This window comes from Cebus imitator, unplaced genomic scaffold (assembly GCF_001604975.1).
Source record: "Cebus imitator isolate Cc_AM_T3 unplaced genomic scaffold, Cebus_imitator-1.0 Scaffold739, whole genome shotgun sequence".
Taxonomy (NCBI): Eukaryota; Metazoa; Chordata; class Mammalia; order Primates; family Cebidae; genus Cebus; species Cebus imitator.
This window is the reverse complement of record NW_016108054.1, coordinates 292,173-308,592: the sequence shown is the minus strand read 5'-3', so window position 1 is coordinate 308,592 and position 16,420 is coordinate 292,173. Positions and strand designations below refer to the sequence as shown.

The following is a 16,420-nucleotide window of genomic DNA, read 5'->3' as shown; positions in this document are numbered from 1 at the left end:
AAAAAAAAAAAAAAAAAAAAAAAAAAAAAAAAAAAAAAAAAAAAAAAAAAAAAAAAAAAAAAAAAAAGAAAAAAAAAAAAAAAAAAAAGAGGAAGGAAGGAAGAGAAAGAAAAAAATGGTTTTATGATTGATTTAAGCTGATTTAAAAGATTTGAAATGTTTAGGTAAGGGTTCAATTTTATATTTTATATATTACATTCCAATGGAATATTCTACCTTTTAGTGTGTCCATCATTCATCAAAGTCTGCGAGTGAGGAGGCAGTGGACAACTACACCTTGATCTATCAGGAGTGCTATACAAATAAATCAGGAGGACTTGGAGGACTGGAAAGCATATTTGAAAGGCAGGCGCCCTATTGTGATTCTTATGGGGCATGGTTTCCATGTGTTTCTTAGTAAGTTCCTTTTCTTTTGCTTCTTCCCTGTCTCCTTCTGTTTCTTCTTTGCTTTTGTTTCTTCATAGGAAACAAGTTTATTTTCTGTTTTTTCAACAAGTCACACTTTAATAAAGTTAGGGATATGTCCTTGATGAATTTTCACATAAATACCATTGAGTCACCATCTCACATTGGAGCATCACATGGAACATTGTGAAATGAGTAACTTTAATAAAAGGTCATTATCTCTGGTTCTTTAACTTTTATTTTCACTTTGGCCAATGCCTGGACTTAATGCCATTTCCATCTGAATGGCTTAATAAGACTGATGAATATACCACAGTTTGCATCTCAGCTCTTCAAAGAAAAAGTTTAGGAAGAATATAGTTTCTGATTTGAAGCATGATCTGTAAATACTATCCTATTTGCATGATAAACAGGCATGCTGGCTTACTGACAAGAGCAATATATGGAGCTAAATTGCCTTTTCATGTTTTATTCAGTAATTATAGATACTATAATTTCATTGACATGAAGTCATTCTACAGGTAGTTGCCTCATCTTTTTGGACTTTCTTCATACTTATTGATCAATAATTTGACATTATGACATTAAAAGAAAACTAAAACATGATCTAAAGTACTTGTACTGAGTGTGCCAAACTTCTACTTTAAAAGTTGTTGGATGTCTTTTATTCTCAAAATGCCATATTATATTTTTAAATATTCTTAAGTAGAAGTCAGTTCTACCTTACTGTAAAGCAATGGATGTATGGAAGATCTGCATCTTTTCCTATGGTGTAGCTCAAGATTGTTGATGACTAGGACTCCACATTTGTTTCATCAGTCTAGTTATAAACTATATAAACTATGATGCATTGTTGGAAGAAAACATGTTTATATTTACTCAGATATTTTTTCTCTCATGCCATTCATATGCAATTGCTTTTTCTTAAAATAGCTAATATAAGTAGCTAAATCTCAATTATCCATCTGGCTAAGGAGACATATTTGAGTGAGGGCACACGATTACAAATAATATTCATAACTGAATATTACATTACAGATAAACTAACATTTTACTAAGCTAAAAAGCACACTGATAGCATGAATAAAATATGAGTGTTGATTTTAATCAACTAAAACATTCACCCTATATTATAGAAGGTGAAATATAGAATAAAATAGAAGATACGACAATAAAATTCCTCTTGTTTACCAGCAGTTTTAAGTTTAGAAACCACTCAAGGGCTTTTGCAATCAAAGACAAAATCAATGGGAAGGGAAAAAAGAATCTCAAAAGATTGTGCCAAAATTTTGTGCCAGAAAGAAAGAAAGAAAGAAAGAAAGAAAAAGAAGGAAAGAGAGAAAGAAAGAGCAGGAATGCTACCAAACCACCACTAAAATAATTGGAGGAAAATTATAAAATCAAACTGAAATATATGAGAAAGGTTTTTATAAAGGTAACTTAGAAGTTTTCCCATGCTAGACGCAGAAAGAATATGCACACTATAACTTTACTAGAGAGTAGAGCTCTATATGATTTTGTAAAGGTTAATATAGTGTTTTCCTATACATTTTTCTACTAGGAGAGAATGCACAGATCTAAAGACACTGTGTCTAGTCCCTAAACAATTATTAGAATTATGGCTTATATATTAGCCCCTTGCGTGTGAGTCATACCAAAAGATGACTTTAAACAAATTTTTGAGCCTATTACTTTGAAGGTCAGATCCTGGAATATGGTTAACTTTTTGTGTCCCTACTTCACTATCCTTTGGTCTTACAGCAACACCAATGGTCTTATAGCAACATAAACAACTGAAAGTATTTCTGTCAATTTCTTGATGAAGGCTGTTTGCCTTTCTTTATAGAATAAGGTCTAAAGATATTCTCAAATTTATGAAATTTTAAAATAATAGCTGCTGCCAAAGAAATTATTCAGGATTCTTTGTGAAACTGGCGAGACTCTCTCATTGGCTCTGGCTTAGCTTTATGTGGCACTCAGAGGTAGTCAACTATTTACATGACCCAACTTCCAGCATATACACATGTGAAAAATCACCCCTTGCCTAGCATGGGCCATTCCACTACAGCTCTTAGGAATGTTAGCCTAAAAAATTATAAGCCTTTTAGAGGCTCCACAGCATCAGCAATGAAGGAAGTAAAAAGTTCTGAGAATTGAAAACAGCCGGGAGATGATCAAAGGATGGCTCCATGAAATGACCGGCTGACCCATGTGATAACCCTCTGATTCAAAATACATTTCCTTAATTTTTTACCATTTCACTATTACAGGTTGGTGATTCACCAATTGAATATTAATCTGGCTTACAAAAATATCCCCTTTAATCAAGATAAATATGACAGGGAGGTGGACAGATTATGTTTCTGAATTATATAGACTGGTTCAGTTATGATCTGGATAACAGCATTGGCTATGAAGCTAGGAACTCTATGCCGGAACTTATGTTGATTAATCTTATGACTGGTATACATTTTGTTATTTGGGCAAATCTCTTTCCCCAGTTAGCTTCTTCTCTGAATGCAAGTGTTGACTGAGAGCATGGTATACCTGGTTACACAGACTTTTCTTCTAAATGCCTGGGCAGGTAGCAGTAGATAGGCTAGGAGTTCCCTCAATTTTCAAGGTAAGGGAGGAATTTCTCTGTGAGTGGACAGGATTTTCTGTCTGGCAGAGGGACTACTCTTACTCTTTCATACCATTTAGAGCTTCAGAGGACTGTGGTTTGCTTCTTGTTTGGTCCTACACCCTGTCAACATTACTCAGAGAGCCCTCATGGTGGCTCTTAGTGCCTCTTTGTAAACTGACGCCAGTTGTCCAGCTGTGAGGAGGCAATTCTCCTTTAATAAATTACTCCACTGTAATTACCCTCCAGGCAGAAATCCTTTGGCAATTTGTTAGACTACCAAGGGCCAGCTGGGGAAAATGGCTCCTCTCTCTGTAGCACATTTCTTCCAAGCACTTCTGGGTTGCAGTTTTTTTTCTCAGATCTAGTATCTTCATTAATTATTTTAAAATGCTTTCTATGTTTTGGAAACAATTCAGAATTTCTGATTTGTTAAGGTACTTTCATGTTGCCCAGAATTTTATTCCTTCACTTTTTTCATCTCTCTTCTATTATGCTATTTTAGTAGCTTTTGGAAGGAAGCATAAATAATCCCTTGTGGTTAAGACGTCACCAGGAAGAGAAGCCCTCTTTATAATTCTAATGAAAAAAATTTTATACTACCTATTCTTAAACATATATTTTTAAACAAACTTCCTTACCATTATATTGGGAAAAGGAAAAGATTAGAACTTTTATGAATTATTATTGCATTTCTAGAATTACATATCATGATTGTCTTCTAATATGTATCTATTTCATCAATCAGCTCTGAGCTCCCTGAGTTTTGGGAAAGGATTTTATTCACATTTGTATTTGAAATACTCACCACAATGTCTCAATCCCTACCACAGTATAAAATTTCATAGTGCTTATGATATGTATTTATATTGACATAAACCTAATATTGCATTACTCTGTTAAAAGGGAGTAAAACATATAAATGTGGGTAAACTTAGGTGAATTTGCTCACGATTTTTAATTTTTCTCTGGTGTCAGAAGTAGGCTTTGAATGCATTTCTAGGTTTTGCATGTTATATCACATTAAATTTAATTTTAGAGAGAATTGGTATTTGGAGAGGTGATAGAGCATTTCTATGGTAAGAATGGAAGCCTGACTCAAAGCCTAAGTGAATATAATAAACCCTACACAATATGGGGCACATATTGTAACTGAATCTTTTTCATCACAAAATGCTGACAGTGGAGAGAGGGAAGGCAGCTGGTAGAGAAAAACGGATATAGAGCATTCAATTTTGAAAGAGGGGAACATGTAGCTGCAAAATCATGCTGTTATTCATGGTAACAAGTAAGAATTTCAGCCAGCATTTTGCAGAGGGTGTTAGAGAGAGAAAAATTCTCTGTGGAAATATGCTGATTAAGATGCACTTTGTAGAAGTCCATCATCAGAGACTGAATTAAATTGAGACGGTTGTGAATGAGAAACAACCTTCTAAAGGGGCAAGAATGGTGTGGCATTAAAGAGGATAAGAAGAACTTAGACAATAGCAAAAGTCTCCACTACCCTTGAGACTTCTTTCTCGGCCATGCTGGTTAAAGATTATAACTACTTCATCAGAGAAGGAAAATCAATATCAGAATGTCAACTGATATCAGAGTATCAGCACACAAGGTTTGTCATTCCAAAAATTCACACAGGCTTCCCCTTCTTCATGTCTGTCTCTATGATGTCTGGACATTTTCTGTGTTAATTAATATGTAAGCTAAGCCTGAGTCTCCTGCTATTTTCAACCAGATTGAAGGAAAATTACTGAAGTCCTTAAATCTAAGTATTTCTTTTAGAAAGAGGAATGAAGGAAAGAAAAGCTATGGCAATTTCTTCCCATGTGAACATTCTGTCATCTTTCACACTTACATCTTGTTTCCTGAAGCTTTTATCTCCACCTCTACTCCCCTGACACTTCCAACCATAGGCATTTATGCTACTGCAGAAGACAAAAAGCTCATATAAAAGTAATGTTCAACTTGATTTAGGCATGAAATTCTAATACCATCCAGAGAGAGTTCATGCTGCTTCAAAATAATTTTAAGTGTAATTCTACAAATAAAGAAGCCATTTATATCAATAAAATACTTGTTTTCTGTGTATTGTATAAAATCAATTTATATTCAAATATTTGGCTATTCCCAAATCAATGCTTTTTAGAAGGCTTAGAAACAAAAGTACTGTAAAGATTAACTGTGAAACATTTTGCTCTATGAAGAACAATAAAACAGAAATTAGAATATTAGCAAGAGAGCAAAGCAATACTGACAAGTTCACTATGGCTGTTATGGGTTACTTCTGAATTAACAATTTTCTACACTTTTCTTCCAATTGATGAATTTTTCCCCTGGTCCTGATTTACTTATTCATTAACTAAAGGGATTAGTAAAATTAATTAAAACACGAAAGACAATATAATTACTAAAACACCAAAGATAAGGAGCTGAGAATATCAATTTGTTTTTCCTCCTGATTAATTCCTAATATTAAATTACAAAATGAACTTTGATAACAAATTTCTACAAGGTTTTCATTGAAAGGTTAGAAAATCCCAAATAAGGTAATGAGAATTCTTTTCATTTTGGTCTAGAAATTGATTTAATATTTAGAATTAATTTTCTCTGTTAGTATTACCTAGTTTTTTCTGGGTGATAGTGATGATTTATTTGCTTTCCATGTGTCTTTGCTGTCTTAGTTGTATCCAGAGATTTTTAGCAAAAAATTTAATCAAAGTAACAGTGTTACTTTTTAAAAAATATAAATTTTCTCTGAGGGATTGAATTTGAGCCACTCTAGAACATTTTTCTCAGAATGCGTTAGATTTTAGACACTGTAGACATACATATGTTAACAGCAAAGTTCTCTTTATCCTTTGTTGAACAAACTAATAGATAATGTGAAACTAACCAGGATTTACTTTCTAGATTTAGGCAGCTTTGATCATTATTAAGGATAGGTTAACATATAAACTCAAAATTTGATGAATGGAATTATGGTTTTAAACTCATTTATTTATTTTGCTTTAGAAGAAATACAATAAAATTCTTAAGCATTTTCCGTTTTCCACTGTTTTGAATGAAATGTTCTTGATCATTTTTATTAACTTTCTACTTTATTACCCCAAGGAAGAGAGGGACCTCAGTCTCTCACATTGTTCTGCATGAGACATAGCTTTGAGTTCACTTAGATCTAGCCCATCACCCCCAGTCCATACTAATTTCTTCCCCACCCTGAATTTTATGCCCTAATATTACAACAAAAGCTCTAAATCTAGAATTCTCTGTGACCTGAAGATCTCATCAAATTATATTACTCCAAGTTGACTCATATTTTCTTAGTTGCAATGTAGTCAATCTCATAAATCTTAGAATACTCCTATATATTGCACTTACTAGAAATAAATACTAATTAAATATGGACTCCAAAGAAGGCATCAGGTTGCATTGAATGTTTGGATTCTCTCATTTCCAACTACTACTCATAGAAGGGGAGTCACAGAATTATATCTTCTAAATTAATTAATCATGTTGAGTTTTTCAGCAACACTTCAGCCACATCTTGTCAAAGCTAAAATCAGCAGCCTTCTAAAACCATGAACACAACTTGACTGATTTTGACAGTCCATTTATTAATCACTGCCAAACTGTAATTGTTATTGCATTAACATCGTCTGTCTGCAGAAGAGCAGCATCAACTAAGCGTCTGCCTCTAAAATTTGAATATAAATGTATTTATTTAAGTTTCACCACTGATCTTTAATGTTCTTAATATTTTCAGGCAATTTCATCTACATCAAATGAATTGTAGAAACTGGAATTAATTGTTTCCCTAATTGATTGACTCTCTTACCTCCTGTTGTGTGTACAATGCATGTCATTGGGCTGTATGTAGTAACAAGAGGGAAACTATCAATCAATCACAGAACAATTAGTTCTGATCTGAAGCTTTCTTCCCCTGTGTTGAAAGGAAAAATAGCCTCTTCAAAGGTTAAAGGGACACATTTCTGCTCTGTAGTTGTTACTAAAAGAAAAGGCATAGAGTTTGGACTGACTCCTTTCCCTCCATATAATTAAAATTAAATTCCAAACTAAGGTTCTTTGAGTTTGAGATGAGTGTCCAGATATTATAGAATTAGAAATGAACAACCAGGTGCAGTGACTCACTGCTGTAATCCCAGCAATTTGGGAGGCCAAGGTGGGCAGATCACGAAGTCAGGAGATCAAGACCATCCTGGCCAACATGGGGAAACCCCATTTCTATTAAAAATACAAAACTTAGCTGGGCATGGTGGCGTGTGCCTGTAGTCCCAGCTACTCAGGAGGCTGAGGCAGAAGAGTTGCTTAAACCCGGGAGGCGGAGGTTGCAGCGAGCCAAGATCGCCACTGCACTCCAGCCTGGTGATAGAATGAGATTCCATCTCAAAAAAAAAAAAAAAAAAAAAAAAAAAAAAAAAAAAAAAAAAAAAATTAGAAATGTACATAGCTTCTTGTACATTTTATTGCTGTTAGTGTTTCTTAGTATGTCTTAACTACCTGGCTGGGCAAGACATGTCTGTTCACAACTATATTTCTTTCAGCAAACACTTGGTACACAGAAGTTGCATAACAAGTATTGTAGAATGAAGGAATAAGTAGAATTTATAGTCTTTAAATATAAACAATGCAAGCAATTTAAAATTATTTGTGACACTGGAGACAGTTCTTGGTAAGAGATCAACAGAGATAGTAGTTGAAGTGAGACATGTAGTTTTAATTTTGTCTTCTATAATTTTATGTAATTTTATTAAAAAAGGAAAAGCAGGTAATTTGATTGACATTCTTTCTTCCTTAGTTTCTCCCAAGTTAGACGGCAAAGAAAGTCAGATCATGTGATGAAATAATGAATTTGGCACGTTTTGATCTGTTCCTAAATCACCATTTTCAGTGTTTCATTAAACTACTTTGGGCATTCTCTTTCCTCTCCACAAACAGTCCCAATGCCTGATGATGACTATGTGGTTATTTTCTTGGGTGCCAAATAGTTCACATGTTTCTGAACTTCAGTATTCTCATACTGTCCAATCGCAGCTCATTCATACTGTATTCTCTCTTTTTATTTTTCAGGGTTACCTTTCTTTTTTCAAGTACATGATTGTGCAAAGGATAACTTTGAATTAACCAAAGCACTTAGTAGACTCTATGTATTACTCAACCCAACAAAATACAGTATTTCTTTAAAAAATAAATAGTTAAATAAATATAGTTACAATTTCATTCTGGTGGAGTGAAAAGACTAGTTAAAATTTTTGGGCTCTGAAAACAGATTATGGACAAATGTAGGAAAAAATTAGACTTAAGAAAGAAATGACAGAATGATAACACTTTTTCAAAGGTTTTTATATTTTCTCCAAATATAGGTAAGCTGCTACTACACTTACGTCCGGCATCTACATGTAATATAATATGGAAAAGACAAAACGAAAGACCTAGCAACTAGAGAATAGTTTATACAGTCTGCCATGGCCTTACAAGTTAAAAGGTATAGCAATAAATATGCAAAATGGGCTCAGTTAACAATAGGAATTTTCTCACTTATTTGTGTTTTAATCAGGGCTTCAAGGTTAACAGAATTTGCGTTATTAAAGTTTAGTAAAATAGCTTATTGAAATGTCAATTTTAGACCTATCTTATTGGTGTTAAATCTACACAGGCAGGATTCTACTGACAATTTGACCTTAGCGTTTAAGGCATTCCCAGCAGCTGAGAACTGGTTTTGAAAGCTTTGCACATCAAAACGGTTCTATAGATTAGAAGTGGTTGTATTCACTGCCACAAAATTAGGAAATGACTAATGATTTAAAAATGTAGTTGGTTGAATGATGCACAATCACACAGGTATTTAAACACACATATATGCCTTTCATGATCACAAATTAATTTAAGATATAGATATTTATGTGTTTCGAGCATGTGTGTGTATACACAGTGGTTCTCAAAGTGGGTCCCCTAGACCAGTAGCATCAGCAACACTGGTTACTCATTGAAAATAAAAATCCTTTCATGTCTGGATTCTAATTTTGGGAGGCCAAGGCAGGAGGATTTCTTGAGGCCAGGAGTTCAAGACTAGCCTGGGCAATATAGTAAGACCTGTCTCTACAAAAAAAAAAAGAAAAAAGTAGTAATAAAAAAGTTATTAAGCCCCACTTTAGACCTACTAAGTGTAGAATTTTGCAACTGAGTTTAACAAGCCCTCCGAGTGATTCTGTTATGTCTTATCTTTGAGAAACACTGCAGTAGTTACATTATGAAACATAGGTGACACCACCACTCAGGAAAAAATAGTAAAAACAATTATATTTTTCATACAATATAGCTCTTAATTCAAGCTCATTATTTCATTTAGATTTCAAACCAAGTATAGTGATCTTTTTCAATGTTATATTAGATTTACTGAGAGACAGGAAAAGTCAGCCTACTGAATTTTTATAGTAGGCCTATTTACAAAAGTTTTTTAGACTATAGATATTTTTTTTTTCAGAGGCTCACTCTGCATAAAATGCTGCTTTTCTGAATAATTTTAAATGAGTTGCAGTGCTTAGCAAAAATTTGAAATTTGGGGTTCAACAAAAGTTAGATGATGACAATGATGGGTGTGTATTTTTTAAAGCCAATTACACTTCTGTTTAGAATCATATGCTCTATGATAATTATTTATCAGAGCATATTGGGATTTAAAAATACCTAAGAAGTAAGAAAAAATAAAACAATACAAAATGAATTGTTTTAAAAATAAAAAATATGAAATTTGATGAAGAAATATATAAGAATATATTTAATGTTAGCTTCATCCATTTTTCATGTATTAAACAAAAGATATTTTGGTCATGATAACTTTGTGAATCTTGGAGATGGGGGGTCTCCCTACCCAGGCTAGAGTGCAGCGGCGTGGTCACAGCTCACTCCTGCCTTGGACTCCTGAGCATGAGTGATTCTTTTGCCACAGCCTCTTGAATAGCTGGGATTACCGGTGTGAGGTACAGTACTTAGCTTTGATGAATCTTAATAATAGCAAAAAAACCTAAAATATGGAAATAAGTAATGATAAGCCAGAAAATGAAAGTAAATTATTGGGTTACACACCTGAATTTTAAATTAATTAACTCACCATATTGATAGGAGCTGTTTTCCTCAGTCCTGGCAAACTTTCTACCCAAATTCCACTCCCACTTAATTCTTGACTATCCTAATCCTTGTAATGGTTTAGGTTCTAAGTCAATTGTTTTCTTCCTCTCTAAGCCAGCCAAGTCAAAATTTATTTATTTCCCTAGTACATCTCTTATGTCTTATTGCCTAGTATTATATTTATTTATTGACACATCTTTTTCATATTTGTAAAAATAATGCTTCAAAAAGTCATACTGTAAACTCTTTGTAAGTTAGGTAGTGTCTTGCTCAACCCTAGTATAAAGAAAATGTTTTAAAAATTGTTTCCCTGATTTATTTAATTATCCTATGTGTTTTTCCTGAAGTTTGTTGGAAAGTTAAGGAACTCTTTCAGGCTATTAAGAAATTGTTTTGGGTCATCCTGGCTATGACATTGTGTAAAATAAAATGTAGAGCCACCTGAATGGGACTGATCTTAATTCAGTTGTAATTAGCCAGTTTGAGAGTCCACAGTATTGAAAGGAATCACTTGATTCTAGAGAATCCATTTGTGAGAAGCACAGATATTGGTGTCAACTTATTGGAAAAGAAGGAAGAAAAAAATTTCTTACTTTGGTTCTATTAGAGACCAGTGAGTCTTAAAATTTGAATAAGTAATAAATAATTCATTCACATTAGTTAACTCTCATACTGTGGGGTCAATGTTGGGAACAAACACTGTGTCTTTCTATGAATAATGACAATCCACAAGGCTGACCCCTAAGTGAGCTAGAATGATTTCACAAAATACGTCACCTACAAGCAAGGTCATTCAGCTTAGCTATAGGGTAAAGGTCATCTTGGCCACCTTCAAAACAAGTGTGTTTTCCTCCTTTGCATCCTTTCCCCACCCTCCATATTGTAGGTATTAACAATAGTAAACTTCCAGACCCTCAGTAGATGATGTACCTCTTGTTTCTTCCTCATAGGTTTTCCCAAGTAATGAGCATTTGAGCCTCCAATGTCCTATACATGGGGTCAGAAATTAAACCCTTTTCACTTTATCCCTACCGTCCTGAAGACAAAGAGTCTCCTTTGGCATCTGAATAGGTCAATTCAGGCAACAAATAAACTAGACTGTCTTAATGGTATCATCTGGTGATTGTATCAAAGGAGCATCAAACAATAATTTTCCTACTCTCCATCCTTTTATTTTTAACTCATTAGAAATAGATTTTGGTTCCTTTCATTCTACGTAGTTTCTTTTCACTAAAACACACATTCCTGTTCCTTCTCACTCCTAGTCCTTGCTAGGTGCTTCTGATATTCTTTGGCTTCAATCTGTTTCCTTTTTACTTGCACCCCGTCTTTATTTCAGGTTCTTGCCAAAACATCCTCCTAACGTTGTTTGTTTAACACAAGAATAATGCTAATGATACAAATCTAAAGTTAAGGGGAGATTTTAGGAGTTGGATTGATATTAAAAGTACCATTTCCCCCCAGCCCGGATCAGCTCCTAATGTCACCTCTTAAAGGAGCCTTTTATATTTCTTCAGGTAGAAGCAACATTTTCTTCTTCTGGTTATTGGTACTTATCTCTGTACTTTGCTCATAGCAGTCACCACTTTGTGTCTTAAGTTGTGGTGATTCAGGTGTATATCCCATATTCCATACTAGATCAGCAAGTCCTCAGAGGTTGCATGAGGATTAAAGAAGATGTTATGTATGTGTGCAGTCCCTGAAACATAGCAATGTCCACTACAAGTTTTTGACAATAAAAAAGAAATAACTACCCACTCATTTTAGAAGTCTAGAAAATGTCCTAAAATTCTTAAAATATCAACCAATATCTCTACCTAATCTTCCAGGTATAATGAAACCCACATATCCTCATGTGTATAAGTGTAAGAGGAAGTAGAAGAAAAGAGAAAATGTTAATTGCATAGCAACTAAAAACAGGATGTCATACTGTAATTATAAATATTTCTACTAGCAGGAATTATTATTATAAGGCTTTGTCTCTTCTTTATTCCCGAGGCTCTTCATGTACTCAGATCTGCCACTTCACACAAAACAAATTTCATGTGAATGTCTTTGAATAGCAGAATAGAGGTTTTACATATGTTATTGATAAGTTACGTTTAATGAGGAAAGAACCCCACTATTGATGTATGCTTAGAGATCAGGAATATCTCTTCTATATCCATATCTAAGTTACATCAAGACATTCCTTATTTTTATAATTGGTATGGAGTTCCATGGAATAGTGTTTACCTTGAATGAACTTTGATTAATTTGAATTTAGCAATAACAAGTTCTGCAAGAATAAGCAAGTAATAAGATACTTGAGAAATGGAGCAAAGAGTTTACACACATATATATTTATATTTATGTTTTTTGTGTACAAATTACTAGCCAGTAATATATGTATTATACAACCATCCAAACCTCTGATCCTCTGCTCCAAGACTTACATTTCAATTATCTCATGGGTAAGTGAGAGGTAGAACTTTCTGTGCATAATTAGTACAAGGAACAGGAAGCTTTTTTTTGTGTGTGAGTAGCTGCTTTCATTATTGGGGACATGGGCAAATCTTTGTAGATAAAAACATGTAATATATTACTCTATCAAAAGAATGATAGGGAGACACAAAGTCCTTAAAAAAGGGGGGGCAACTAGAAGTAAAATGATCAAATGCTATAAAAATTGGCCTTGCTAACTAATGAAAGCCTTTTTTAACTCCATCAATCCATGATATTAGTGAATAGTGACTGTAAGTAAATGAATATAAACTGCTTCTCAAATGAAGGGCATATAGTCTAAAATAGCTGAAAGCCATATCTCTGAAAGAAGAGCATTAATCTGGAGAATGAAACACTGATGTTTCTTCCCAGCGCTGTGGAGTACTGTACCAGAATGATAATATGGAGATTGAAATGTATCGATTTCAAAAGTCACATTTTTCATCAGTTATGGAAAGCAATGGGGTCAGAGCTCTGACTTCTTACATTTGAAATGAAAATGTGCGTGTATGTGTGAGTGTGTGTTTGTGTGTCTGTGTGCTTTGATGTCAATTCTTTTATGGTGCTCTTATAGGCCTTTCAGCACTAATTTTATCTAGTTTTATGTGAATTCCAGGCTAAATCTCAACAAGTTGCTGAGCTTTCTGAGAAACCTGATTCTTCATAGGTGATTTTGACAGGAAAGGAAGGTAGAGGAGTAACAAGATGTGGTTGGAAAACTCTCTTTGACTTCGTGGGTTTGCATGCTTGAAAAATACATACACATTATGTTCTAAAGTTCTCTGGCAAGTTTGGAAAAGAAGTAATATAAATCAGATATTAATTATAAAAGTGATTCAAGAAAGATGGACAGGTTGGTATTCATTAGAATGTAGTGCTGCAGTTAATTATGCATTAGTCATCTGATTGAAGGCAGAGGACACCAGAGTGGAAGGCAATACAGCCCAGTGATTAAAAGAGCGAACTCTGGGGAGAACATGCTCCATTTATATGACACTCCCAGCACTCTTCCACTCGTGTGACTATGTGTTTATTTAAGTTTTATTTTTATTTTTATTTTTGAGACAGAGTTCTGTCGCCCTGGCTGGAGTGCAATGGTGTGATCTCGACTCACTGCAACTCCATCTCCTGGGTTCAAGTGATTCTCCTTCTTCAGCTTCCAGAGTAGCTGGGACTACAGGAAAGTGTCACCATGCCTGACTAATTTTTGTATTTTTCGTAGAGATGAGGTTTTGCCATGTTATCCAGGCCAGTCTCGAACTCCCGGCCTCAGGTGATCTGCCTGACTTGGCCTCCCAAAGTGCTGGGATTATAGGTGTGAACCACCATGCTCTGCCTAGGTTAATTTTTTCATGAGTAAACCAGGGATAATTATATCTTCTATACTGTGTTACTGAGAGGAATAGTTTAAATCACAAATAAAGAACTTCATGTTTCACATTTAATAAACAACAAAATGTTAGCTATTACAAATATTTAGGAACTGTTTACATTTTTCAGTTACTCTAATTGTTTTACATAGCTATAATGACTTTAACGTACCTCTGAATCAAGTAATAGCTAAAAGTTATTGAAAGCCAACTAAGCATGTACATCATCCGATAGAATTCCTTCCACAGCAGGTTTTGCAATGATCTCCATGTTACAGTAAGGAAACTAAAGCGTAGACAGATTAAATAGTTTGTAACAAGACCACAGAACTACTAGAGTAATAGAATTTGAATTAAAACCCACGAAGCTTATCGCAGAGGTATTTTTAAAAAACATGCTTGTGCCTCCTAATTTTAGAGGAGGCAAATAACATTCAGAAAGGGACAGTTGCTTCCAAAAGTCAGAAAACTAGAGAGTGCTCTAGTCATGTTTTTACTCAATTACCTTTTTACTCCATTAGCTGTGCTAAAAGTTAGAACATTGAAGTTGATGCAACCATCATAGAAGTTAGAAGCCTGATTGAGAAAGAGCTACTTTCAGAACTTAAGAATCAAGATAAAAAAAAAGAAAGAACAAGTTAGTGATTTGATACTCAGATCTTTGGTTTTTATAAGAATGATAAAGTGGGACTCTGTATTGTTCTGTGCATTTTCAAATACTTGAAAAATTTCCAGTTACATCTCCTAGACAACTACTCCACATTCATTGGATTTTTACTTGAAAGTCAGCCATTAGTGATTAATTCATTTGTGTTGACTATTTCCTCTCCTTACTCTTTCTTGGTCGGGGGAAAGCAAATTCTTTTTTTGGAGTGATGCCATAAAATATTAAGACTTTCCCTTCAAGATAGAAAAAAAAGAGTATTAGCTAGAAAGCCACATTGGCGTTTAATAGATGTATAGCTAGAAAGGTGAAATGGAACAAAGAAGAATTAAGCCTTATTTATGGCTTTGTCTGTGGTCAATCCTTGCAAAAAAACTTGTGAAAACACATGCTTTTCCCACTCCATGAGGATGCAATAAGGATAAAGGAAGCCAACATAGATGAAAACAATCTAAGTCCTCAGAAAAGGGTTCAAAATCCAAATTACACCCTTTCTTTATCCTTAAAAATCAATTTGACATGGCCACTTTCAGAAAGGAAGAAATTGCTTTTAAATCATAGATCTGAATTCTAAAATTCAATCAAAAATCATGCACTCAGATGTTCCAGATACATTTTTTATAAGTTCCAAATCCATTTTTCATAAGGCATAAAATGGAAAAAGAACCCCCTGCCATTTGTAGAATATCTCTATTCTAAAAATACATTCTGGTATGTTGAGCTTTTTACCATATTACATGCTATACGATCTTATAAAAATCTCTGGATGAATAAGGGAAATGATATAGGGAATTTCATTTTGAAAAATTATTTTAAAAAGCAGCACAGTCAATATGAAAGTTACAAGACACCAATATAATATGAATAAATTATTTGAAATAGAAAAGGAATAAACTGTGCTGTATATGTGTATGTTTAAAAAAGATGTATTTCTTTCTTGGGTCTTGATATTTCAGTAAAAGAAATGTAGAAATAATGAAACATGACATAGTCTTTAAATAATTCAAATGGGAAGAATTGGGAGGAAGGAAACAAAATGTCAAGATGGGCTTGTGCCCTACAATAGCTGAATAGGGGCATTGTGCTAGTCTGTACTGAGAGAATCAAAATTAAACATTCTAACATGATCAGTGAGATTGCTAGTGGTCTTGGGAAGATTCCCTTTTGTTCGCTACCAAATATGCCTTCTTTGAAGGGAATTCTTTACTGCCCTCTCAGGAAAAGAAAATAAGAAATATACTGGAACAGAGATAAAGCTATTTCTAGGGCTCCTACTAATCTTTTATGAAGCCTTGTCTGCTATCTCCATTAGAAACTAAAAATAATGTGAGGTGATACATGAATATGCAATGAAATATTAAAGCTACTCACCCAAACTGGAGAAGGTTCTCACTGTTACAATTGGGAAATTACCAAAATTAATGTGAATGTATGAAATCCAGCAGGAATTAAATCCCAGGTGCTTGTCAGCTGTTGCAATTTGAATGATAGACATAAAAACTAAAGGAGAAAGTGGAGGTGCTAGGAGAATTGCTTTCTGGACGATACCTGCAGCATGATGATGGGAGAATTATTCCAGGGCTCCCTGAGCAGCTGCCGCTTAAGACCTTCCTATTATTCCCACTGTTATGCTCAATGACTTTTAAAAAGCTATTTTGGGTGCAGTTCTTGGGCTCCATCCAATATATATCTTTTTATTCTTCACTGGTGTATTGCCACTTGAATGGG

At 34.1% G+C, this 16,420-nt stretch overlaps 1 protein-coding gene across 6 annotated transcripts in view; it reads right to left on the bottom strand.

The window, feature by feature from the left end:
• Positions 1-16,420, bottom strand: part of LOC108296779 (synaptotagmin-1) — a 453,515-nt gene that overhangs the window by 234,354 nt on the left and 202,741 nt on the right. The window contains exon 1 of one of the 6 annotated variants that reach the window (XM_037735171.1): positions 10,631-10,711. The exons of the other annotated variants lie outside the window; for them this stretch is intronic. The gene's annotated coding sequence lies outside the window, so the exon portion shown is untranslated. Of the gene's footprint in view, positions 1-10,630; positions 10,712-16,420 lie in introns of those variants that run through there. 6 annotated transcript variants of the gene reach the window in all.